Raw genomic sequence first — 25,693 nt, forward strand, 5'->3', positions numbered from 1 at the left:
GGTAATGCACCCACGCGCTGTCATCTGCCCGTTCGTGCTATGTCTCCCAAATCTTGAAATATCGTCAGTTATCCATTTCACGTCCACACTTCTCCCTCTCTCCACGGAATAGGAAAAAACCCTCTCTTCGCTTCCCCTTCCCATTCCACCGATGGAGAGCCCAACTGACGCCGTCAACGCAGCGAAAGCGAAAGCCGCGCGGCTGGCCTTAGCCGCAGAGGAGGCGTCCAGAGCCGCGACCACAGCATGCATGGCCGCAACGGCGGCGATCATCGCCGCAGCGGATGCCAAAGACGAAGCGGAGGCCATTGCCGAAGGTCGGGCCATTGGTCGCTCATCGGCATCTGTTTCTGTTGGTAGATGGATCCACTCTCTTGGGAAGCATCCCCTAGATGACGAGGATGAGGTTGAACTCATCTTTGAACCGCCGCCGCCGACCTTCGACGAGAATATCGTCGACGAGGGGGAGGAAGTATGTTCCGATTCACCTCTCTCCCTTATTCAACATAGCCCTGTATCGATTTGCGCTATGGTCTCTCCCTCTTTTTTTTGCGCTATAGCATTTTGAATTAGCGTCAGAATCTTTTTAGATTCATATTCAGTAGTTGCAACTGCTACATATTTGCTTCACATTCGATTCACCTCTCTCCCTTATTCAACACTAGCTGGGTGGCCCGCGAATTCGCGGGGCTAGACAATATTTGTGCGTATATATTTTATGAACATTATAGTTGCCATTTATTATTTTATGTTTTATTAGTTATTAATATATATTTTTATTGTTAATTAATTTTGTGTATGGTATGAATATAGTTACAATCTTACGAACGGCCATGCCTTACTTCGTATATCCAATCTTCTCATCGTAAATGTCACCAGTACAAATATAATAGCCAATATATGACCAAGCATCTGATTGTTCTACTCCGAACAATTTTTGTTTCGCGCCTGATTCTCAACCCAAAGCTGCATTGCCTATAGTTGTCCAAGGTATACATTTTTTTGTTAGTTAAAAAAGTCACATGTAAAAATTATAGAACAACTTAACAGAAAATACCTTAGGCAAAAAATCACATGACCTTGTTTCTATTTAGTTTTATATCCCCAATCTGTACATGATTAACTGTAGCGAAAAAATTGCATGATAGAATCATGTTATCAAATAAATTCATATACAGTAGAATAGATTAGATTCGATACATAGGTAAGGAACATAGAGGAAGTGAAACTTATAACCTCTATTTTCGTCATGAAGTTGGATACTTCCTACTCCATTTCCATCCCTAAAGTATCCTCTCTATGCGCGTATACTGGATATATGATAATCTGAAGCGTGCACCTGCAAATTTATTCATAGTATATGGGTAATATGATTTGACTTGTAGGCCTTTTGCATTTTTTTCTCCAAGTAGAGATGACAAAAAGATCAGCTACCAAAATCCTTTTGAGCAAACTTGGAGTCACAGATTTACTAAACATAAAAGTTTCTTTCTTCTAGCAGAAGATACTTCTATATGTAAGACATCTTTCACCACATGACTATCAGTCACCTTGTTGAGAAAAGGTTAAAAACATTTGCTAACGCTTCTAATTTACCAACACTACAATTACTACACGTACGACTGAATTAGTCCGATTTTTGTCCGATGAGCCGATGTGCAACCAGGATGCTACCTAGGGGGTGCAATCTACGGCTCCTGTACAACTTCGTACACAAATCGGACAGGTTTTGTCGTGTGTGTAGCAGCACTCTTTTGCCTCAGCTCTTTTACACAAACCTGAAGAAAGGGAGAACATTAGTCCAAAGTCTGATGCATAAAATTCGATTATCTCCTAGAAACATGACTGATCAGCTATGGATTCGAAACTTTCACCATTTGGTATCATCATCGTACATGTAGTCTGTTCATAGCAAATATATATGCACACGTTGTTGCTAAAACAAATTAAAATAAATTTAATCTATCAAATAAATTAGGATAAGTTTGCTTATCTACTCTCTGTAGTCTGTACTTATATGGATCAACTAACTCAACCTTGATCAACAACTTTTAATCAAACCGAAAACCTGAAAGAAAGGGAAAAATTAAATATGCATGAAATTACAGAGATATTAACCTTTCCACTTGATCGGCTTCCTATCTTCTACTGCTTGGCTAGTATCATGAAACCATCGATGCTTCACCCGCAAGAGAAAGAGGTCAAAAGGATGTCAACTGCTTGGCACTCCTCAACGTCATGTGCAGTCTGCAGATGAATCCCACGAAAAAAAAGTCTTATCTTAATTAATTTGAAGCCCAACAAACCTGAGAATTCACGTTGCTCAATCTGAACGAACTGACACAGCTGGTTCAAGGAAAGTTCAGGTTTGTACTGGAAGTTACCAGGCCGCATGCACTGGCGATGAAGGGACTGATGAGCGGTTGTGGAATCAAGCGGAAGAAGGGTGAGCAGATTCTTGAGATGCATGGCTGGAGAGGAAAAGCCGGCGCTAGAGATACACCTGCTGTCCACGTACCCGTGCTGTCCGCTGAAGACAACGGCCGCTGGATTGTTGGAGAACAACTGTCCCGCCGCCCGTGGTCATTTTTCTCATCGTAACTATGCCATTCACCGCCTAGCTAGGATCTCGTTGGAATTGGACATGTTCTTTTAGTACGCAATATAGAATTATTGTAAGTGCACATATATATACCTAATTTCAAATGATAAAGATTCAATTGGAAGGATAGATGCTTTGCGAAACTCTGAACATCCCATGTTCTTGTACCTTTGTGATCTATTCAATGGCATAGAAAATGCGTACCGTATTGGGACTTGATTCAGAATATTTTTTTTTAAATATATCTTCTTCTACCACTATCATCCGCACATATTTTCTGCCTCCCAAATCTATATATTCTCCTTCAAAACTATAATTTTACTTTCACAACCAACATATACTTGCCTGCTAAATTAGTCTGACATCTATTATATCATCTCTGGTCCTCACGACAAATTTTTCAATTCCTCAACGAAATTGTACTTGAAATATATTCAGATCGTGGGTCAGTTACTCAGTAGTGACAGAGAAGCACAATAATGTAGAATCAACATACAAAATATTTGAATTTGTAGAAATTTATGAATCTAATATCAATAATGTAATCACGCAATAACTATTTTCTTACCATTAAAACAAAGTGGAGCATATTGTGTCATTGCTACAGCGACTATATTATCAAAGTCATATTGAAGTACATGCTAGAGCGACAATATTTTGAATGCACTATGCAGATATTGGATGCATTGTGCAAACATAAACATAAATCTCTAATCAATATACATGTGTTATGTAAAGAAATTCGGAAAACAACAAATTCAGAGATGACATACAAACACGGATTTAAGTCTTGGACCTAAAAACATAAAAATAATTGTCTTTTTTTTGTGCTTCAAGCAACATATCGTTGAAAAAATTGTACTATGTGGAGTGCAGGTTGATAAAACCAAAGACTGAGGGCTTGTTTGTAAAAATGCATGCCCGACATTTTTTCCAGATCGGAGGAAGTATTTAAAAATATGCATGAATACTTTTTTGCCGTTGGTAGTCAATATCCAAATCTTTAGAAAAAACAAAAACATTTTTCTAAGAAAATAATTTCTGAACATTCCATTTTGAGGAACAAAGTTGGAAACTCGCAGACAAAATTGCATGCACTTTCTACATTTAGTTATGTATAGATATATAGATGTTCGATACCATGTATCCCAACAAACATACATCTGGTTGATAGCAGCATTCTAATCCCACAATTTTCAAGCTGCTTACTAAGTTTTGGAAGAACCACATATGTAGACAAACTCGTATACCGTTCTAGCTGGCATCTTCACTGCACAACATGCTTTTTTCATTTATTTCACTACAGACCGGGAGTAAATAGCGCATAATGAGAAGTGGAAAGAATGATTTTAAAAACTTGGGGATCGATTCCAAGAGCTTCCGTATGACATAGATGTCTACACAATCAAAGCTACAATTATGGAGTCATTTTTATATCATTTTCCTATGCTACCAATCAATTATAACTATCAGTAGATGGAAAACTGGTTTGCAAGTACCAGCGTAATATATAAACGAAGAGAAAATTAAATAACACCACCTCAGTCCTTAACTTACCTTTTGCTGATGTAGATTTGGCAGCACGCGCTATCCAGCGGAGAGAAATCCATTAAAAAAATCTTCTCAAGTATTTTTCTTGTTTTCACAATAAAAGATGAACCTTTTGTAGCGATAGGGACACACATAAGTACAAAGCAGGTACATAAATTTCTCATCTAAATCCACCTCGCATCTCAGGAACGTCAGTGCAAGACTTGTGAACAGAACGTCATGTAATCAAGTTCTCCATGAATTCATAGATACAGGAAGTAGATCGTGGATTAGGAGTCCTATTGTAAGAAAGGAATTGACCCTGAAGAAAACGATTACCTGATGTAGAAGCCATGCCAATTGCATAATAAGAGCTGGATCCAAAAAAAAAAAAAAAAAAATCAGAAAATCACACAAAACTGCTGGGTTGCTAATTCTCCTACGTTGAATTTTTTTCCAGATCAAGAGAGCACGCGGATTTGATGGGAAATAGGTGCATAAACCGCTTATCTATGTCAGGAACTCAGGATACATCATACATGTTCTGGAGCTGAGTAATGAGTGCTGGCCTGGCCATCCCTAGCTGCGGTGGATGGCTGCATCAAGTTAGGGCGGGCAATTGTGCGAACTTCCTCCAAGACAACACGTGCAGAATGATCTGTAAAGACTCACGCCTGCTTGCAGCTTAGCCGATCTATTCCTGGGATTGATCCGATTGTGCTCCTGGTAGATGTGCACCCTTGTTTTACATTTGCCCATGATGTTACTGCTGAAATAAATATAGAGACCGATTATATGTTGTACTACAAAGATACTCCATCCGTTCCTTTTTAATTGACTTGAATTTAGTACAAACTTGTACTAAATCCGAGTCAATTAAAAAAGAACGGAGGGAGTATATACTATGAAGCTACCAAAGAACAGTACGTGGACAGGATACGTATCACTCGCGTACGTGTACCTACCTCTGCGCTGTCTCTAAGAAGCACGTCTTTGATCGTATCTTGCTCTTGGCTATCTCTATGATGCAGGTCTTTAATCGATCTTGCAGGACTGCATGTGCAATGGTGGTCTGTTGCATCATGAGGCAAAGACATGCAGCAATCATTATTAAATAGTGATAAATCACTGACCTGTCTTGGAGAACTGAACCTTCAACTCCTAGGCAGGTTCGGAAGCCCTGCAAATCGAGGTTTGTAAAAGATAAAGGCATCGTTTGCACCTATGTGACTATGTAGAATCTCCAGCTCATGTGCCCCATCTATAGACAGTGATTGTACGATTGTATCCATATGGTGACAAATTAACTGCAACCTGCATTATAAAGACGATGAGTTCATAGCTTAAGTGCAGGAATGAGGAAAAATATTGAAGCAAAAATCAACTGATTGGGCATATTCAGGCGAGACGAATCCGTGCTGCTTCTACTGCAATAAATCCACTGCCGAGACATGCATTATCAATCAACTTGTACTTTCAGAAAAAAGGCCATGATCAAACTAATGGGTATTATAAACACTTCATCACCCATGTTTCTCGATATAATGAGTATGAAAAAGCTGAACAAATCCGCAGATAATCTAGTACACAAATTCATCTGAAAGAGGACTTGTTGCGTGCCCCCATGTTTCTATCTTTGCCTGGTCCATCTTCTCTCCTCCCCAATCTAACTTTCTTCTCACCTCCGGTCTTCATGTTTGAATAAAAGATGAGGCTAATAGGTAGGAGGCCAGCTTCGGAGATGGATCTCGGCGTTCGACCAGTAGTCGCATCTCCTCCTCCAATCGAGCTGCAAGTAAGTCAAACCAAAAGGATTAAAGCCCAATCGAAGAAAGGCCAGCATTAATCAATCACCAAAAAATAGAAGGAACAACAGAAGAGAAGGGAAGGCGAGCCAACGCTCTCCGTCCATATGTACCTTCGGTTTCCGTTCAGAGAAACAAATCCCAGATTAGTTGCGGCAGTCGTTGGAGACGGCGCGAAATTTGCCCGCTAGCTGCTGCGGCCATGACGCCCAACCTGCATGATGCGCGGAAGGCGCTTCACGGCGACTCGATGGCAGAGCGGCGTCCGCGGTAGATGTTCCTCGGCCGGAGAAAGATCTTCTAGTCGATTTGGACTCTAGATGTCACAGGCGTATAGATCGGATCACCAAAAAAATATCTTGCCTCGCAAGATCACGATCGCAACAGATCGGGCGAGAGAAAATTATCGTACGTCCTACTAATGGATGCGAATCGTTTTCTTTCCATGTCTAATAATATTCTAACTGACTTTTCCCCTTCCAATTTAGCCTTATTTTTAGTTTTAATCTGAACGGTTCGTTAGGTGTTGCTTAATCTAGACCATTGTTTGTTTGTTGCTTAATCAAGGTTTGTAAAAGATAAAGGCATCGTTTGCACCTATGTGACTATGTAGAATCTCCAGCTCATGTGCCCCATCTATAGACAGTGATTGTACGATTGTATCCATATGGTGACAAATTAACTGCAACCTGCATTATAAAGACGATGAGTTCATAGCTTAAGTGCAGGAATGAGGAAAAATATTGAAGCAAAAATCAACTGATTGGGCATATTCAGGCGAGACGAATCCGTGCTGCTTCTACTGCAATAAATCCACTGCCGAGACATGCATTATCAATCAACTTGTACTTTCAGAAAAAAGGCCATGATCAAACTAATGGGTATTATAAACACTTCATCACCCATGTTTCTCGATATAATGAGTATGAAAAAGCTGAACAAATCCGCAGATAATCTAGTACACAAATTCATCTGAAAGAGGACTTGTTGCGTGCCCCCATGTTTCTATCTTTGCCTGGTCCATCTTCTCTCCTCCCCAATCTAACTTTCTTCTCACCTCCGGTCTTCATGTTTGAATAAAAGATGAGGCTAATAGGTAGGAGGCCAGCTTCGGAGATGGATCTCGGCGTTCGACCAGTAGTCGCATCTCCTCCTCCAATCGAGCTGCAAGTAAGTCAAACCAAAAGGATTAAAGCCCAATCGAAGAAAGGCCAGCATTAATCAATCACCAAAAAATAGAAGGAACAACAGAAGAGAAGGGAAGGCGAGCCAACGCTCTCCGTCCATATGTACCTTCGGTTTCCGTTCAGAGAAACAAATCCCAGATTAGTTGCGGCAGTCGTTGGAGACGGCGCGAAATTTGCCCGCTAGCTGCTGCGGCCATGACGCCCAACCTGCATGATGCGCGGAAGGCGCTTCACGGCGACTCGATGGCAGAGCGGCGTCCGCGGTAGATGTTCCTCGGCCGGAGAAAGATCTTCTAGTCGATTTGGACTCTAGATGTCACAGGCGTATAGATCGGATCACCAAAAAAATATCTTGCCTCGCAAGATCACGATCGCAACAGATCGGGCGAGAGAAAATTATCGTACGTCCTACTAATGGATGCGAATCGTTTTCTTTCCATGTCTAATAATATTCTAACTGACTTTTCCCCTTCCAATTTAGCCTTATTTTTAGTTTTAATCTGAACGGTTCGTTAGGTGTTGCTTAATCTAGACCATTGTTTGTTTGTTGTTTTAATTATATAATAGATAGCCCTGTATCGATTTGCTCTATGGTCTCTCCCTCTCTTTTTTGCGCTATAGGGTTTTGAATTAGCGTCAGAATCTTTTTAGATTCATATTCATTATTAGTTGCAACTGCTACATATTTGCTTCACCTGTTTATTTGGCATGTATCAGGTTGCTACTGATGAGGTTGACAGCGATGTCGAGTCGCGTCATAGGAAGGCCAGGGCCACTCTCAACAAGCTTAAGGCGGGGAAGTTCGACAAGTATTGGAGTGAACCCTGGACTGGTGCCAGGAACAGCTGCCCCTTCTGCACAAAGAGCATAAAGGTTGACTTTCAAAGCGTCCTGCAGCATGCCGAAGCCGGTGGGTCCGGCTGTCTCAAAGTTGGGGAAACTGTTAACCGATCCGGCTTCATAGCCAACCACATGGCCTATGGGCTATTCCTAAGGAAGAAATTGAACCAAGCTATCGAGACCGGTCGTGTGCCTCCTCCCAAGCCCAAGCCACCAAAGATTAAAGGTATGGGCAGCAAGAAGCAGAAGAAGCGGGACCGGGAGGAGGCGACAGGAAGAAGATGGTAAATATACTCCGTAACTGCTGTGCATGTTTGTCTCTCCTACTGCTTCAAAAGCAGCATCTTTTGTTGAACTCTGTTTATGTTTGCTGCTCAGCAGCGTCTGTGGTGAACCTATTAGCTTAATTAGGTGTTGTTGAACTATATATGTCTGTGTTGAACCTTGCTTAATTAGGTTGTGTTGAACTCTGTTTGTGTTGGCGTGGGAAGGGGGGCATGATGCTACCCTGAATTTGCGGGACCCCCAAAAAACTTGCAAATACGAGTGATGCATCCAAAAGGAACAAACTTTTACATGGTAGACCCCAGTCTGAAAGAAAGAAATGCGATCGGGTCCTTAACAGCCACCGCCCGGATTGATCGGGGATTTTGCCTGCCTACCGCATGTGACTTGTGCTCACTGAAGTTTGGGACCTCATGCATGGGCACCACACGTAAGTGACAGACCTGTTGGTGTAAAAACTCGGGTGATTATTATACTGCATTAGTACAAAGTTTCCTATGGATTCAAGGGTTGGAAAGCCAAGTTAACTCATTTTCATGACTAAGAAGGAGCCAGGCTTACTTTTTCATTTTCATGTTTTAACTTGTTTAAATCTCGGTCAAACAAAGGATTTGACCAGGATTCAAATGGGCATAAAAATTCAAAAAAGAAATAAAAAAAATCACATAAGCTTCTTATGTCATCTAGTAAGCATTATAGTTGATCAACGAAGTCTAGACATATTCAAACCAGAAAAATCATGTATATACCCCCTAACCCTAAACTCTGTCTTATGAAGTCAAGCATGAAGAAAAGTGGTTTTGGGTTTCAAACATTGGAAATTAAAAAAAACTCCCAAAAGCTTCATTTTGGAGTGACTAAGAAGAATCCATGCTTACCTTTTCATTTTCATGTTTTAAACTGGTTTAAATCTTGGTCAAACCTAGGATTTGACCAAGATTCAAATGGACATAACAAATTCAAAAAAATCAAAACCAAAACACATAGTCTTTTGATGTCATATAGTAAGCATTCAAGTTGATAAACAAAGTCTAGATATATTTAAACAAGAAAAATCATGTATATACTTGGCCCCTAACCCTAAACTCTGTCTTATGAAGTCAAGCATTAAAAGAAGTGGTTTTGGGTTTCAAACATGGAAATTTAAAAAACCTCCCAAAAGCTTCATTTTGGAGTGACTAAGAAGAATCCAGGCTTACTTTTCATTTTCATGTTTTAAACTGGTTTAAATCTTGGTCAAACCTAGGATTTGACCAAGATTCAGATGGGCATAACAAATTCAAAAAAAAACATAGTCTTTTGATGTCATATAATAAGCGTTCAAGTTGATAAACAAGGTCTAGACATATTCAAACCAGAAAAATCATGTATCTACCCCCTACCCCTAAACTTTGTCTTATGAAGTAAAGCACGAAGAGATGTCATTTTGGGTTTCGGACATGGAAAATTAAAAAACCCTCCCAAAAGCTTCATTTTGGAGTGAATAAGAAGGATCCATACTTACTTTTCATTTTCGTGTTTTAAACTTGTTTAAATATTGGTCAAACCTGCTAGGATTTGACCAAGATTCAAATGGGCATAAAAAATTTAAAAAAATAAATAAAAAATTAAACCGAAAACCACTTCTCTTCGTGCTTGACTTCATTAGACAGAGTTTAGGGTTTGGGGTATATACATGATTTTTATTGTTTAAATATGGCTAGACTCCGTTGATCAACATGAATGCTTACTATAACTTAAGAAGCTTATGTGTTTTGGTTTTTTATTTTTTGAATTCTTTATTGAATTTTTATGCCCATTTGAATCTTGGTCAAATCCTAGGTTTGACCAAGAATTAAACAAGTCAGTAACATGAAAATGAAAAATTAAGCCTGGATCCTTCTTGTTCACTCCAAAAATGAAGCTTTTGGGCGGGTTTTTGAATTTTCCATGTTTGAAACCCAAAACCATTCCTCTTATATGCTTGACTTCATATGACAGAGTTTAGCCTTAGGGGGTAGATACATGATTTTTCTGGTTTGAATATGTCTAGACATTGTTTATCAACTTGAATGCTTACTATAAACCAAAAATTCATGTATCTACCCCTAACCCTAAACTATGCACGAAGAGAAGTGGTTTTGGGTTTCAAACCTGGATATTTCAAAAACCCTCCCAAAAGCTTCATTTTGGAGTGAATAAGAAGGATCAAGACTTAATTTTTCATTTTCATGTTTTAATCTTGTTTAAATCTAGGTCAAACCTAGGATTTGACCAAGATTCAAATGGGCATAATTTAAAAAAATGGAAAATCAAGGCACATAGTCTTCTTATGTCATATAGTAAGCATTCAATTAAGTTGATAAACAAGCTCTAGACATATTCAAACCAGAAAAATCATGTATCTACCCCCTATATATCCCTAAACCCTGACTTATGAAGTCAAGCATGAAGAGAAGTGGTTTTTGGTTTCAATCATGGAAATTTCAAAAACCCTCCCAAGAGCTTCATTTTGGAGTGACTAATTAAGAAGCATACATGCTTACCTTTTCATATTCATGTTTTAAACTTGTTCAAATCTAGGTCAACAAACCTAGGATTTGTTGACGAAGAATCAAATGGGTATAAAAAAATTAAAACCAAGGTCTGCTCATGTCATATAGTGAGCATTCAATTAAATTAATAAATAAGGTCTAGACATAGAAGATCTACATTTTGGAGTGACTAAGAAGAATATATGCTTATTTTTTCATATTCATGTTTTAAACTTGTTTAAATCATGGCCAAACCTAGGATTTGACCAAGATTCAAATGGGCATAAAAATTCAGAAAAAACAAAAAATGGAAAATCAAGGCACATAGTATTCTTATGTCACATAGTAAGCATTCAATTAAGTTGATAGACAAGGTCTAGATATATTCAAACCAGAGAAATCATGTGTCTACCCCCTAACCCTAAACTCTGTCTCATGAAGTCAAGCATGAAGATATGTGGTTTTTGGCCGGTTTCAAACATGGAAATTTCAAAAACCCTCCCAAGAGCTTCATTTTGGAGTGACTAAGAAGGATATATGCTTAATTTTCATATTCATGTTTTCAACTTGTTTAAATCATGGTCAAACCTAGGATTTGACCAAGATTCAAATGGGCTTAAAAATTAAAAAAAACAATAAAATGAAAAACCAATGCACATAGTCATCTTATGTCATGTAGTAATTAAGTATTTAATTAAGTTGATAAACAATGTCTAGACATATTCAAACCAGAAAATTTATGTATCAAGCTACCCCGAACCCCAAACTCTATCTTATGAAGTCTAGCATGAAGAGAAGTACGTGGTTTTTTTGTTTCAAACATGGAAATTTCAAAAACCCTCTCAAGATCGAGCTTCATTTTGGAGTGACTACGAAGAATACATGCTTAATTTTTCATATTCATGTCTTAAACTTGTTTAAATCATGGTCAAACCTAGGATTTGACCAAGATTCAAATGGGCATAAAAATTAGAAAAAACAATAAAATGAAAAACCAATGCACATAGTCATCTTATGTCATCTAGTAAGCATTCAATTAAGTTGATAAACAAGGTCTAGACATATTCAAACCAGAAAATTCATGTATCAAGCTACCCCTGTCCCCAAACTCTGTCTTATGAAGTCAAGCATGAAGAGAAGTACGCGGTTTTTTGGTTTCAAACATGGAAATTTCAAAAACCCTCTCAAGAGCTTCATTTTGGAGTGACTAAGAATGATACATGCTTAATTTTTCATATTCATGTTTTAAACTTGTTTAAATCATGGTCAAACCTAGGATTTGACCAAGATTCAAATGGGCATAAAAATTCAAAATAAATCAAAATAAATGAAAAACCAAGGCACATAGTCTTCTTATGTCATATAGTAAGCATTCAATTAAGTTGATAAACAATGTCTAGACATATTCAAACCAGAAAAATCAAGTATCTAGCTACCCCTAATCCTAAACTCTGTCTTATGAAGTCAAGCATGCATGAAGAGAAGTGGTTTTTGGTTTCAAACATGGAAATTTCAAAAACCCTACCAAGATCTACATTTTGGAGTGACTAAGAAGGATATATGTTTATTTTTTCATATTCATGTTTTAAACTTGTTTAAATCATGGCCAAATTAACCTAGGATTTGACCAAGATTCAAATGGGCATAAAAATTCAGAAAAAACAAAAAATGGAAAATCAAGGCATATAGTATTCTTATGTCACATAGTAAGCATCCAATTAAGTTGATAGACAAGGTCTAGATATATTCAAACCAGAGAAATCATGTGTCTACCCCCTAACCCTAAACTCTGTGTCATGAAGTCAAGCATGAAGATATGTGGTTTTTGGCCGGTTTCAAACATGGAAATTTCAAAAACCCTCCCAAGAGCTTCATTTTGGAGTGACTAAGAAGGATATATGCTTAATTTTCATATTCATGTTTTCAACTTGTTTAAATCATGGTCAAACCTAGGATTTGACCAAGATTCAAATGGGCTTAAAAATTAAAAAAAACGATAAAATGAAAAACCAATGCACATAGTCATCTTATGTCATCTAGTAAGCATTCAATTAAGTTGATAAACAAGGTCTAGACATATTCAAACCAGAAAATTCATGTATCAAGCTACCCTTATCCCGAAACTCTGTCTTATGAAGTTAAGCATGAAGAGAAGTACGCGGTTTTTTGGTTTCAAACATGGAAATTTCAAAAACCCTCTCAAGAGCTTCATTTTGGAGTGACTACGAAGGATACATGATTAATTTTTCATATTCATGTTTTAAACTTGTTTAAATCATGGTCAAACCTAGGATTTGACCAAGATTCAAATGGCAAAATTTAAAAAAAATGAAAAATCAAGGCACATAGTCTTCTTATGTCATATAGTAAGCATTCAATTAAGTTAATAAACAAGGTCTAGACATATTCAAACCAGAGAAATCATGTATCTACCCCCTAACCCTAAACTCTGTCTCATGAAGTCAAGCGCATGAAGATATGTGGTTTTTGGTTTCAAACATGGAAATTTCAAAAACCCTCCCAAAGAGCTTCATTTTGGAGTGACTAAGAAGGATCCATAGGAAACTATGTACTAATACAGTATAATGATCACCCGACTTATTAGAGCAACAAGTCTGTCACGTGCGTAAGGTCCCACACTTCAGTGAGCACAAGTCACGTACGCTAGGTAGGCAAACTCCCAGCCATCTTCTTTGTCAAGAGAGAGGCATCAACACACACACACTCTCTCTCTCTCTCTCCAATTATCCACCTCCGTTGGCTGCCGGTTTTGGCAGGTTGTTTCTAGCTCAGCTCGTAGGCCATGGTGTGCAGGCTCTGTAGCCATGGCGATTTGGTCGCGCCAAGTGGTTCGTCCCCGGCTGGGACGAGGATCAATCCGGACGATGGCTGTTAAGGACCCGATCGCATTTCTTGCTTTCAGCATGGGGTCTACCATGTAAATCTTAGGGATTTAGACGTAATTTCCTGTTAATTTTGTGTCCCGTCAGAACCGCGCTCTGATGCGTATTGGAAATCTGGGTCCTTCAGGATCGTTCGGTTGTCCCTCTAAAAAAAAATCTCTCTCATTCTCGGCCTTTCTCGCTCGCTCGCACGAGTCGCACCCCCCTGCGCACTGACAACCTTGCACAACAGTCAATATTACCAGAAAAAGGATAGACACCATAAATAAGTGGGGCCCCGTGACTGCTCTCCCTTCGTCTCCTCCCGTGTGATCCCTCTTCCTCCGACTCCCGACCTTGCGGAAAAGAAAAATGAAATGAAAGAGCTTCATTTTGTAGTGACTACGAAGGATACATGCTTAATTTTCATATTCATGTTTTAAACTTGTTTAAATCATGGTCAAACCTAGGATTTGACCAAGATTCAAATGGGCATAATTTAAAAAGAATGAAAAATCAAGGCACATGGTCTTCTTATGTCATATAGTAAGCATTCAATTAAGTTGATAAACAAGGTCTAGACACATTCAAACCAGAGAAATCATGTATCTACCCCCTAACCCTAAACTCTGTCTCATGAAGTCAAGCATGAAGATATGTGGTTTTTGGCCGGTTTCAAACATGGAAATTTCAAAAACCCTCCCAAGAGCTTCATTTCAGAGTGACTAAGAAGGATATATGCTTAATTTTTCATATTCATGTTTTCAACTTGTTTAAATCATGGTCAAACTTAGGATTTGACCAAGATTCAAATGGGCATGAAATTAAAAAAACAATAAAATGAAAAACCAATGCACATAGTCTTCTTATGTCATATATATAGTAAGCATTCAATTAAGTTGATAACAAGGTCTAGACATATTCAAACGAGAAAAATCATGTATCAAGCTACCCCTAACCCCAAACTCTGTCTTATGAAGTCAAGCATGAAGAGAAGTACGTGGTTTTTTGGTTTCAAACATGGAAATTTCAAAAACCCTCTCAAGAGCTTCATTTTGGAGTGACTATGAAGGATACATGCTTAATTTTCATATTCATGTTTTAAACTTGTTTAAATCATGGTCAAACCTAGGATTTGACCAAGATTCAAATGGGCATAATTAAAAAAAATGAAAAATCAAGACACATAGTCTTTTATGTCATATAGTAAGCATTCAATTAAGTTGATAAACAAGGTCTAGACATATCAAACCAGAAAAATCATGTATCTACCCCCTATATATCTGTAAACCCTGACTTATGAAGTCAAGCATGAAGAGAAGAAGTGGTTTTTGGTTTCAAACATTGAAATTTCAAAAACCCTCCCAAGAGCTTCATTTTGGAGTGACTAATTAAGAAGCGTACCTGCTTGCTTTTTTCATATTCATGTTTTAAACTTGTTCAAATCTAGGTCAACAAACCTAGGATTTGACGAAGAATCAAATGGGTATAAAAAAATTAAAACCAAGGTCTGCTCATGTCATATATAGTAAGCATTCAATTAGATTGATAAACAAGGTCTAGACATATTCAAACTAGCAGGAAAATCATGTATCTACCCCCTAACCCTAAACTATGTCTTATGAAGTCAAGCATGCATGAAGAGAAGTGGTTTTTGGTTTCAAGCATGCATGGAAATTTCAAAAACCCTCCCAAGAGCTACATATTGGAGTGACTAAGAAGGATATATGCTTAATTTTTCATATTCATGTTTTAAACTTGATTAAATCATGGTCAAGCCTAGGATTTGACCAAGATTCAAATGGGCATAAAAATTCAAAAAGAATGAAAAACCAATGCACATAGTCATCTTATGTCATCGATCTAGTAAGCATTCAATTAAGTTGATAAACAATGTATAGACATATTCAAACCAGAAAATTTATGTATCAAGCTACCCCTAACCCCAAACTCTGTCTTATGAAGTCTAGCGTGAAGAGAAGTACGTGGTTTTTTGGTTTCAAACATGGAAATTTCAAAAACCCTCTCAAGATCGAGCTTCATTTTGGAGTGACTACGAAGGATACATGTTTAATTTTTCATATTCATGTTTTAAACTTGTTTAAATCATGGTCAAACCTAGGATTTGACCAAGATTCAAATGGCAAAATTTAAAAAAAAATGAAAAATCAAGGCACATAATCTTCTTATGTCATATAGTAAGCATTCAATTAAGTTGATAAACAAGGTCTAGACATATTCAAACCAGAGAAATCATGTATCTACCCCCTAACCCTAAACTCTGTCTCATGAAGTCAAGCGCATGAAGATATGTGGTTTTTGGTTTCAAACATGGAAATTTCAAAAACCCTCCCTGGAGCTTCATTTCGAAGTGATTAATTAAGAACCATACATGCATGCTTAGTTTTTCATATTCATGTTTTAAACTTATTCAAATCTTGGTGAAACCTAGGATCTGACCAAGATTCAAATGGTTTATAAAAATTCAAAAAAAAGGTCTTCTTATGTTATATAGTAGGCATTCAATTAAGTTGATAAATAAGGTCTAGACATATTCAAACCAGAAAAATCATGTATCTACCCCCTAACCCGAAACTTTGTCTTATGAAGTCAAGCATGAAGAGAAGTGGTTTTTAGTTTCAAGCATGGAAATTTCAAAAACCTCCCCAAACTTCATTTTAGAGTGACTAAGAATACAAGCTTCCCTTTTCATTTTCATGTTTTAAACTTGTTTAAATTATCTTGGTCAAATCTAGGATTTGACAAGATTCAAATGGGCAAACATATGATAAGTGATGCAAATATCATTTCTAAGTGCGGGCAAACCAGCCTTTAGCTTAACATATTTCTAAGTACAAGGTTTCAGAAAATTGAGTGGGGGCGGCTGCACCCCTTGGCTATAGTCTGGATCCGCCCATGCTATAGTTTGAGGCCATTTGGATGACGTCGAAAAAATTCTTTGATTAGAAATGGGGTTGTTCGAACCCCGTAGTTGGATTTTTTTGAACCTTGATCTGTAGTACTGGGCAAAACCCTAGTTTAACCTATTTAATTATAGATTCATAGGTCGATTTTTCTACGTACCTTTTTATTATTACTCTACTATGCAGCACATATGTGTTTACCCGTCGAGTGAAACTCGGAAGGAGAGAAGAAGGAGGGAGAGCATTATGGTGTCTCCCCTTTTTCGGGCGATGATGTTGACTGTTGTGCAGGGTTTGTCAGTGAGCAGGAGGTGCGAGCGAGCGAGTCGAGCGAGGCCGAGAATGAGAGATTTTTTTTGTGAGAGGGACAACCGAAGGATCCTGAAGGACCCAGAGACTTCCAATACGCATCCTGATGCGTCTTCTCTTGACAAAGAAAATGGCTGGGAGTTTGCGTACCTATTGCACATGACTTGTGCTCACTGAAGTGTGGGACCTCGCGCATGGGCACCACACGTAAGTGACAGACCTGTTGGTGTAAAAACCTCAGTTGATTATTATAGTGCATTAGAACAAAGTTTCCTATGGATTCAAGGGTAGGAAATCCAAGTTAACTCATTTACATGACATTATTTTTTCCATGAAGCAAAGTTAACACATCTATCAATTGGTACATTTTGGAGTGACTAAGAAGGATCCATGCTTACCTTTTCGATTTCACGTGTTAAACTTGTTTAAATCTTGGTCAAACCTAGGATTTGACAAAGATTCAAATGGGCATAAAAATTTAAAATAAATCAAAATAAATGAAAAACCAAGGCACATAGTCTTCTTATGTCATATAGTAAGCATTCATTAAGTTGATAAACAATGTCTAGACATATTCAAACCAGAAAAATCAAGTATCTAGCTACCCCTAACCCTAAACTCTGTCTTATGAAGTCAAGCATGCATGAAGAGAAGTGGTTTTTGGTTTCAAACATGGAAATTTCAAAAACCCTACCAAGATCTACATTTTGGAGTGACTAAGAAGGATATATGCTTATTTTTTCATATTCATGTTTTAAACTTGTTTAAATCATGGCCAAACCTAGGATTTGACCAAGATTCAAATGGGCATAAAAATTCAGAAAAAACAAAAAATGGAAAATCAAGGCACATAGTATTCTTATGTCACATAGTAAGCATTCAATTAAGTTGATAGACAAGGTCTAGATATATTCAAACCAGAGAAATCATGTGTCTACCCCCTAACCCTAATCTCTGTCTCATGAAGTCAAGCATGAAGATATGTGGTTTTTGGCCGGTTTCAAACATGGAAATTTCAAAAACCCTCCCAAGAGCTTCATTTTGGAGTGACTAAGAAGGATATATGCTTAATTTTCATATTCATGTTTTCAACTTGTTTAAATCATGGTCAAACCTAGGATTTGACCAAGATTCAAATGGGCTTAAAAATAAAAATAAAACAATAAAATGAAAAACCAATGCACATAGTCATCTTATGTCATCTAGTAAGCATTCAATTAAGTTGATAAACAAGGTCTAGACATATTCAAACCATAAAATTCATGTATCAAGCTACCCTTATCTCGAAACTCTGTCTTATGAAGTCAAGCATGAAGAGAAGTACGCGGTTTTTTGGTTTCAAACATGGAAATTTCAAAAACCCTCTCAAGAGCTTCATTTTGGAGTGACTACGAAGGATACATGTTTAATTTTTCATATTCATGTTTTAAACTTGTTTAAATCATGGTCAAACCTAGGATTTGACCAAGATTCAAATGGCAAAATAAATAAATAAATGAAAAATCAAGGCACATAGTCTTCTTATGTCATATAGTAAGCATTCAATTAAGTTGATAAACAATATAGTCTTCTTATGTCATATAGTAAGCATTCAATTAAGTTGATAAACAAGCTCTAGACATATTCAAACCAGAAAAATCATGTATCTACCCCCTATATATCCCTAAACCCTGACTTATGAAGTCAAGCATGAAGAGAAGTGGTTTTTGGTTTCAATCATGGAAATTTCAAAAACCCTCCCAAGAGCTTCATTTTGGAGTGACTAATTAAGAAGCATACATGCTTACCTTTTCATATTCATGTTTTAAACTTGTTCAAATCTAGGTCAACAAACCTAGGATTTGTTGACGAAGAATCAAATGGGTATAAAAAAATTAAAACCAAGGTCTGCTCATGTCATATAGTGAGCATTCAATTAAATTGATAAACAAGGTCTAGACATATTAAAACTAGCAGGAAAATCATGTATCTATATACCCCCTAACCCTAAACTATGTCTTATGAAGTCAAGCATGCATGAAGAGAAGTGGTTTTTGGTTTTCAAGAGCATGGAAATTTCAAAACCCCTCCCAAGAGCTACATATTGGAGTGACTAAGAAGGATAGATGCTTAATTTTTCATATTCATGTTTTAAACTTGATTAAATCATGGTCAAACCTAGGATTTGACCAAGATTCAAATGGGCATAAAAATTAAAAAAAAATGAAAAACCAATGCACATAGTCATCTGATGTCATCTAGTAATTAAGTATTCAATTAAGTTGATAAACAATGTCTAGACATATTCAAACCAGAAAATTTATGTATCAAGCTACCCCTAACCCCAAACTCTATCTTATGAAGTCTAGCATGAAGAGAAGTACGTGGTTTTTTGGTTTCAAACATGGAAATTTCAAAAACCCTCTCAAGATCGAGCTTCATTTTGGAGTGACTACGAAGGATACATGCTTAATTTTTCCTATTCATGTTTTAAACTTGTTTAAATCATGGTCAAACCTAGGATTTGACCAAGATTCAAATGGGCATAAAAATTAAAAAAAACAATAAAATGAAAAACCAATGCACATAGTCATCTTATGTCATCTAGTAAGCATTCAACTAAGTTGATAAACAAGGTCTAGACATATTCAAACCAGAAAATTCATGTATCAAGCTACCCCTATCCCCAAACTCTGTCTTATGAAGTCAAGCATGAAGAGAAGTACGCGGTTTTTAGTTATCAAACCAGGAAATTTAAAAAAACCTCCCAAAAGCTACATTTTGGAGTGACTAAGAATGATACATGCTTAATTTTTCATATTCATGTTTTAAACTTGTTTAAATCATGGTCAAACCTAGGATTTGACCAAGATTCAAATGGGCATAAAAATTCAAAATAAATCAAAATAAATGAAAAACCAAGGCACATAGTCTTCTTATGTCATATAGTAAGCATTCAATTAAGTTGATAAACAATGTCTAGACATATTCAAACCAGAAAAATCAAGTATCTAGCTACCCCTAACCCTAAACTCTGTCTTATGAAGTCAAGGCATGCATGAAGAGAAGTGGTTTTTGGTTTCAAACATGGAAATTTCAAAAACCCTACCAAGATCTACATTTTGGAGTGACTAAGAAGGATATATGCTTATTTTTTCATATTCATGTTTTAAACTTGTTTAAATCATGGCCAAACCTAGGATTTGACCAAGATTCAAATGGGCATAAAAATTCAGAAAAAACAAAAAATAGAAAATCAAGGCACATAGTATTCTTATGTCACATAGTAAGCATTCAATTAAGTTGATAGACAAGGTCTAGATATATTCAAACCAGAGAAATCATGTGTCTACCCCCTAACCCTAATCTCTGTCTCATGAAGTCAAGCATGAAGATATGTGGTTTTTGGCGGTTTCAAACATGGAAATTTCAAAAACCCTCCCAAGAGCTTCATTTTGGAGTGACTAAGAAGGATATATGCTTAATTTTCATATTCATGTTTTTCAAATTGTTTAAATCATGGTCAAACCTAGGATTTGACCAAGATTCAAATGGGCTTAAAAATAAAAAAAACAATAAAATGAAAAACCAATGCACATAGTCATCTTATGTCATCTAGTAAGCATTCAATTAAGTTGATAAACAAGGTCTAGACATATTCAAACCAGAAAATTCATGTATCAAGCTACCCTTATCCCGAAACTCTGTCTTATGAAGTCAAGCATGAAGAGAAGTACGCGGTTTTTTGGTTTCAAACATGGAAATTTCAAAATCCCTCTCAAGAGCTTCATTTTGGAGTGACTACGAAGGATACATGTTTAATTTTTCATATTCATGTTTTAAACTTGTTTAAATCATGGTCAAACCTAGGATTTGACCAAGATTCAAATGGCAAAATTTAAAAAAATGAAAAATCAAGGCACATAGTCTTCTTATGTCATATAGTAAGCATTCAATTAAGTTGATAAACAATATAGTCTTCTTATGTCATATAGTAAGCATTCAATTAAGTTGATAAACAAGCTCTAGACATATTCAAACCAGAAAAATCATGTATCTACCCCCTCTATATCCCTAAACCCAGAATTATGAAGTCAAGCATGAAGAGAAGTGGTTTTTGGTTTCAATCATGGAAATTTCAAAAACCCTCCCAAGAGCTTCATTTTGGAGTGACTAATTAAGAAGCATACATGCTTACCTTTTCATATTCATGTTTTAAACTTGTTCAAATCTAGGTCAACAAACCTAGGATTTGTTGACGAAGAATCAAATGGGTATAAAAAAATTAAAACCAAGGTCTGCTCATGTCATATAGTGAGCATTCAATTAAATTGATAAACAAGGTCTAGACATATTAAAACTAGCAGGAAAATCATGTATCTATATACCCCCTAACCCTAAACTATGTCTTATGAAGTCAAGCATGCATGAAGAGAAGTGGTTTTTGGTTTTCAAGAGCATGGAAATTTCAAAACCCCTCCCAAGAGCTACATATTGGAGTGACTAAGAAGGATAGATGCTTAATTTTTCATATTCATGTTTTAAACTTGATTAAATCATGGTCAAACCTAGGATTTGACCAAGATTCAAATGGGCATAAAAATTAAAAAAAAATGAAAAACCAATGCACATAGTCATCTGATGTCATCTAGTAATTAAGTATTCAATTAAGTTGATAAACAATGTCTAGACATATTCAAACCAGAAAATTTATGTATCAAGCTACCCCTAACCCCAAACTCTATCTTATGAAGTCTAGCATGAAGAGAAGTACGTGGTTTTTTGGTTTCAAACATGGAAATTTCAAAAACCCTCTCAAGATCGAGCTTCATTTTGGAGTGACTACGAAGGATACATGCTTAATTTTTCCTATTCATGTTTTAAACTTGTTTAAATCATGGTCAAACCTAGGATTTGACCAAGATTCAAATGGGCATAAAAATTAAAAAAAACAATAAAATGAAAAACCAATGCACATAGTCATCTTATGTCATCTAGTAAGCATTCAACTAAGTTGATAAACAAGGTCTAGACATATTCAAACCAGAAAATTCATGTATCAAGCTACCCCTATCCCCAAACTCTGTCTTATGAAGTCAAGCATGAAGAGAAGTACGCGGTTTTTTGGTTTCAAACATGGAAATTTCAAAAACCCTCCCAAAAGCTACATTTTGGAGTGACTAAGAATGATACATGCTTAATTTTTCATATTCATGTTTTAAACTTGTTTAAATCATGGTCAAACCTAGGATTTGACCAAGATTCAAATGGGCATAAAAATTCAAAATAAATCAAAATAAATGAAAAACCAAGGCACATAGTCTTCTTATGTCATATAGTAAGCATTCAATTAAGTTGATAAACAATGTCTAGACATATTCAAACCAGAAAAATCAAGTATCTAGCTACCCCTAACCCTAAACTCTGTCTTATGAAGTCAAGGCATGCATGAAGAGAAGTGGTTTTTGGTTTCAAACATGGAAATTTCAAAAACCCTACCAAGATCTACATTTTGGAGTGACTAAGAAGGATATATGCTTATTTTTTCATATTCATGTTTTAAACTTGTTTAAATCATGGCCAAACCTAGGATTTGACCAAGATTCAAATGGGCATAAAAATTCAGAAAAAACAAAAAATAGAAAATCAAGGCACATAGTATTCTTATGTCACATAGTAAGCATTCAATTAAGTTGATAGACAAGGTCTAGATATATTCAAACCAGAGAAATCATGTGTCTACCCCCTAACCCTAATCTCTGTCTCATGAAGTCAAGCATGAAGATATGTGGTTTTTGGCCGGTTTCAAACATGGAAATTTCAAAAACCCTCCCAAGAGCTTCATTTTGGAGTGACTAAGAAGGATATATGCTTAATTTTCATATTCATGTTTTCAACTTGTTTAAATCATGGTCAAACCTAGGATTTGACCAAGATTCAAATGGGCTTAAAAATAAAAAAAACAATAAAATGAAAAACCAATGCACATAGTCATCTTATGTCATCTAGTAAGCATTCAATTAAGTTGATAAACAAGGTCTAGACATATTCAAACCAGAAAATTCATGTATCAAGCTACCCTTATCCCGAAACTCTGTCTTATGAAGTCAAGCATGAAGAGAAGTACGCGGTTTTTTGGTTTCAAACATGGAAATTTCAAAATCCCTCTCAAGAGCTTCATTTTGGAGTGACTACGAAGGATACATGTTTAATTTTTCATATTCATGTTTTAAACTTGTTTAAATCATGGTCAAACCTAGGATTTGACCAAGATTCAAATGGCAAAATTAAAAAAAATGAAAAATCAAGGCACATAGTCTTCTTATGTCATATAGTAAGCATTCAATTAAGTTGATAAACAATATAGTCTTCTTATGTCATATAGTAAGCATTCAATTAAGTTGATAAACAAGCTCTAGACATATTCAAACCAGAAAAATCATGTATCTACCCCCTATATATCCCTAAACCCTGACTTATGAAGTCAAGCATGAAGAGAAGTGGTTTTTGGTTTCAATCATGGAAATTTCAAAAACCCTCCCAAGAGCTTCATTTTGGAGTGACTAATTAAGAAGCATACATGCTTACCTTTTCATATTCATGTTTTAAACTTGTTCAAATCTAGGTCAACAAACCTAGGATTTGTTGACGAAGAATCAAATGGGTATAAAAAAATTAAAACCAAGGTCTGCTCATGTCATATAGTGAGCATTCAATTAAATTGATAAACAAGGTCTAGACATATTAAAACTAGCAGGAAAATCATGTATCTATATACCCCCTAACCCTAAACTATGTCTTATGAAGTCAAGCATGCATGAAGAGAAGTGGTTTTTGGTTTTCAAGAGCATGGAAATTTCAAAACCCCTCCCAAGAGCTACATATTGGAGTGACTAAGAAGGATAGATGCTTAATTTTTCATATTCATGTTTTAAACTTGATTAAATCATGGTCAAACCTAGGATTTGACCAAGATTCAAATGGGCATAAAAATTAAAAAAAAATGAAAAACCAATGCACATAGTCATCTGATGTCATCTAGTAATTAAGTATTCAATTAAGTTGATAAACAATGTCTAGACATATTCAAACCAGAAAATTTATGTATCAAGCTACCCCTAACCCCAAACTCTATCTTATGAAGTCTAGCATGAAGAGAAGTACGTGGTTTTTTGGTTTCAAACATGGAAATTTCAAAAACCCTCTCAAGATCGAGCTTCATTTTGGAGTGACTACGAAGGATACATGCTTAATTTTTCCTATTCATGTTTTAAGCTTGTTTAAATCATGGTCAAACCTAGGATTTGACCAAGATTCAAATGGGCATAAAAATTAAAAAAAACAATAAAATGAAAAACCAATGCACATAGTCATCTTATGTCATCTAGTAAGCATTCAACTAAGTTGATAAACAAGGTCTAGACATATTCAAACCAGAAAATTCATGTATCAAGCTACCCCTATCCCCAAACTCTGTCTTATGAAGTCAAGCATGAAGAGAAGTACGCGGTTTTTTGGTTTCAAACATGGAAATTTCAAAAACCCTCCCAAAAGCTACATTTTGGAGTGACTAAGAATGATACATGCTTAATTTTTCATATTCATGTTTTAAACTTGTTTAAATCATGGTCAAACCTAGGATTTGACCAAGATTCAAATGGGCATAAAAATTCAAAATAAATCAAAATAAATGAAAAACCAAGGCACATAGTCTTCTTATGTCATATAGTAAGCATTCAATTAAGTTGATAAACAATGTCTAGACATATTCAAACCAGAAAAATCAAGTATCTAGCTACCCCTAACCCTAAACTCTGTCTTATGAAGTCAAGGCATGCATGAAGAGAAGTGGTTTTTGGTTTCAAACATGGAAATTTCAAAAACCCTACCAAGATCTACATTTTGGAGTGACTAAGAAGGATATATGCTTATTTTTTCATATTCATGTTTTAAACTTGTTTAAATCATGGCCAAACCTAGGATTTGACCAAGATTCAAATGGGCATAAAAATTCAGAAAAACAAAAAATGGAAAATCAAGGCACATAGTATTCTTATGTCACATAGTAAGCATTCAATTAAGTTGATAAACAATGTCTAGACATATTCAAACCAGAAAATTTATGTATCAAGCTACCCCTAACCCCAAACTCTATCTTATGAAGTCTAGCATGAAGAGAAGTACATGGTTTTTTGGTTCAAACATGGAAATTTCAAAAACCCTCTCAAGATCGAGCTTCATTTTGGAGTGACTACGAAGGATACATGCTTAATTTTTCCTATTCATGTTTTAAACTTGTTTAAATCATGGTCAAACCTAGGATTTGACCAAGATTCAAATGGGCATAAAAATTAAAAAAAAACAATAAAATGAAAAACCAATGCACATAGTCATCTAGTAAGCATTCAACTAAGTTGATAAACAAGGTCTATACATATTCAAACCAGAAAATTCATGTATCAAGCTACCCCTATCCCCAAACTCTGTCTTATGAAGTCAAGCATGAAGAGAAGTACGCGGTTTTTTGGTTTCAAACATGGAAATTTCAAAAACCCTCCCAAAAGCTACATTTTGGAGTGACTAAGAATGATACATGCTTAATTTTTCATATTCATGTTCTAAACTTGTTTAAATCATGGTCAAACCTAGGATTTGACCAAGATTCAAATGGGCATAAAAATTCAAAATAAATCAAAATAAATGAAAAACCAAGGCACATAGTCTTCTTATGTCATATAGTAAGCATTCAGTTAAGTTGATAAACAATGTCTAGACATATTCAAACCAGAAAAATCAAGTATCTAGCTACCCCTAACCCTAAACTCTGTCTTATGAAG

The 25,693-nt window shown here is 36.1% G+C and overlaps 2 long non-coding RNA genes across 12 annotated transcripts; both read right to left on the reverse strand.

Moving 5' to 3' along the window:
- Positions 1-670: 670 nt before the first annotated feature.
- Positions 671-6,383, reverse strand: LOC127312928 (uncharacterized). Of its 11 annotated transcripts, none has more exons than XR_007858697.1 (9): positions 6,051-6,383; positions 5,815-5,921; positions 5,266-5,446; positions 5,098-5,185; positions 4,672-4,901; positions 2,385-4,506; positions 2,119-2,247; positions 1,058-1,778; positions 671-975 (listed from the first exon to the last, which is right to left on the reverse strand). It is a non-coding gene; the product is annotated as an uncharacterized lncRNA (long non-coding RNA). The 11 variants fall into 11 exon arrangements; XR_007858694.1 differs by having other exon boundaries at positions 4,672-4,715; positions 4,805-4,898; positions 5,266-5,921; XR_007858690.1 differs by having other exon boundaries at positions 4,672-4,715; positions 4,805-4,901; positions 5,266-5,921.
- Positions 6,384-6,803: 420 nt separating this feature from the next.
- LOC139833325 (uncharacterized) lies at positions 6,804-7,563 on the reverse strand. The gene is made up of 2 exons (XR_011748862.1): positions 7,231-7,563; positions 6,804-7,101 (listed from the first exon to the last, which is right to left on the reverse strand). It is a non-coding gene; the product is annotated as an uncharacterized lncRNA (long non-coding RNA).
- Positions 7,564-25,693: the final 18,130 nt, after the last annotated feature.

Source organism: Lolium perenne, chromosome 7, assembly GCF_019359855.2.
Source record: "Lolium perenne isolate Kyuss_39 chromosome 7, Kyuss_2.0, whole genome shotgun sequence".
Taxonomy (NCBI): domain Eukaryota; kingdom Viridiplantae; phylum Streptophyta; class Magnoliopsida; order Poales; family Poaceae; genus Lolium; species Lolium perenne.